The sequence below is a fragment of the Glycine max genome, chromosome 15, assembly GCF_000004515.6.
Source record: "Glycine max cultivar Williams 82 chromosome 15, Glycine_max_v4.0, whole genome shotgun sequence".
Lineage (NCBI taxonomy): Eukaryota > Viridiplantae > Streptophyta > Magnoliopsida > Fabales > Fabaceae > Glycine > Glycine max.
Window position 1 is genome coordinate 41,220,359 of NC_038251.2, and position 2,299 is coordinate 41,222,657.

At 36.9% G+C, this 2,299-nt stretch overlaps 1 pseudogene; it reads right to left on the minus strand.

Moving 5' to 3' along the window:
- Positions 1-895: 895 nt before the first annotated feature.
- Positions 896-1,529, minus strand: LOC106796171 (ubiquitin-like; annotated as a pseudogene).
- Positions 1,530-2,299: the final 770 nt, after the last annotated feature.

Below are 2,299 nucleotides of genomic sequence, written 5' to 3' on the forward strand. Positions count from 1 at the left end.
CAATTTGAGTAAAAAGGTCCTTTGTATAGTGTTAGTGTACTTTCTTGTTGATTTAACTTTTTCTGGAATAAAGGGGCAATAGCCCAAAAAACAAAATTAAATTACCTTGAGTACATTTGGCCTGCAGAATCAGCAAGCAGCAACAATAAAACAATCTTCAAGAATGTTTAAACCCATATCCAAACTTAAAGCTTCCATTGTCAATCTGTCCGCAACAGCATTACACTCTCAACGAATGTGACGAAGAGAAAATCCAGCAAGGCAATTGAGCCATCTAATAATGTTCTGAACCGTGGATTAACAAGGATAGTGGACTGGTCAAAACTGTGACCAACTCCATTGCGAGCCTCTTTGAATAAGCTTAAGCTTAGAACTAAAAGTACTTTTATTAGTATCATGCTGGGAAGAGGAAGAGATCGAAGAATTGGTGTGGTACAAATGATAATTATTAGTATTTTTATTTTAAACTTAAATAATTTTTTCGTATCTACAAAATAAGAGTGTTTTGGTTTTGGTATTTAGCCTTTTTTTTAACTTTAATATCTAACAAAAAAATTTAATTTGAAAAACTACCTATTGTGACAATGATTTGACTACTTAATCAATAATTTTTAGGTTAGATTGCACTTTTGATCCCCCACTTTAGGTCCAATTTCGTATTTGGTTCATCACTAATTTAATTCACAAATTGGGTCCCCCTATTTTGTAAAATCCTGCAATGTTGATCCCTGAAATCTCAATTGAACGTTAACCGTTAAACTCAGACGTTGACTATCACGTGTCAACATCTGAGAGGCTCTTGAAAATTTTTACCCATCTGTGCTGAAAATTTTTTACGCTTACCCAATCTAACCCTAATTCCTAACCCAGTCCCACAAATTCTAAAACCAATTTTTTAAAAATCCCTAACCCAATCCCATAACCCTTGGAATGTGATATCCATGTTTGCTAGATTCTGCAACAACTCTACCAACGAATCTTCAGACTGATAAATGAGAAGGACATGAATATAGGGAGCAAGAATAACCCTTTTTCCAGTCAAGATGCAAAAGGGGCTAAGTTATTGTCCCATAAAAGATGATATAAAAAACAAAACAAAAATGATAGAGTGCATACCTGTGGAAAATCATCTTGTCCTGGTTGTATTTGCGAGCCAAAGCCATGAGGGAAGGCTCAATGATGCCACCACGAAGCCTGAGGACGAGATGAAGGGTTGATTCCTTTTGGATGTTGTAATCGGCCAGGGTCCTTCCATCTTCAAGTTGTTTTCCGGTGAAAATCAAACGCTGTTGATCCGGAGGAATGCCTGAAAAATTCAAACAAGTGATGTTTTAGGTTATGGAAAATTGAAAACACGATTCGTTGAATGGAGTTTGCAATTTATGTGTGATACCTTACTTGTCTTGAATCTTGGCCTTGACATTGTCGATGGTGTCGCTGCTCTCGACCTCGAGGGTTATGGTCTTCCCTGTCAGAGTTTTCACGAAATATACTTTTCCTTTCCTTCTGTTCTGGTGAGTTTCCCTCATTCTAAAGTTTTCCAAAAAAAAAACCGAAAAAAGAGAATAGATATTTGTTTTTTTTTTGTTTCTACGGTGGATCCGTGTTCTCACACCAGCTCGGCATTGGTTAGGTTGATTTTGTTTTTTCGTTTTGGTGATGGATTCGGAGGATTTCCAATCCATTCTGGAGAGTGTCGACGTTTGGGCCTTCATGGACGCCGCCATCGCAGTGGCCTCCGTCAACCACGCTGACGAGTTGAAGCGCCGAAGAGACAGAATCGTGGAGTTGGGTAAGCGTAAAAAAATTAGAATTTGTGGGACTGGGTTAGGGGGAATTGGGTAAGCGTAAAAAAATTTCATCATAGATGGGTAAAAATTTTCAAGAGCCTCTCAGACGTTGACACGTGGCAGTCAACGTTTGAGCTTAACACTCAATGTCCAATTGAGGACCAACATTACAGGATTTTACAAAACAGGGGGACCCAATTTGTGAATTAAATTAGTGGAGGACCAAATGCGAAATTGGACCTAAAGTGGGGGACTAAAAGTGCAATTTTGCCTAATTTTTAAACCGTTTGAAATTAATGATGTAACACTCAGCTACTCATTATATTAGTTAACCAAGATTTCCTAAGGACAATACCTATTTCAAAAATAAATAAAAAATTAACACAAAATTTGAGAGATTAAATTATTTAAAAAGTAGTGTTTTAATTCTAAAATAAACTAAAAATATTTTTTTCGCCCAATGTTCTCTACATTACACTTGTGGATCTCCTTGGCATCACCAAGGTTCC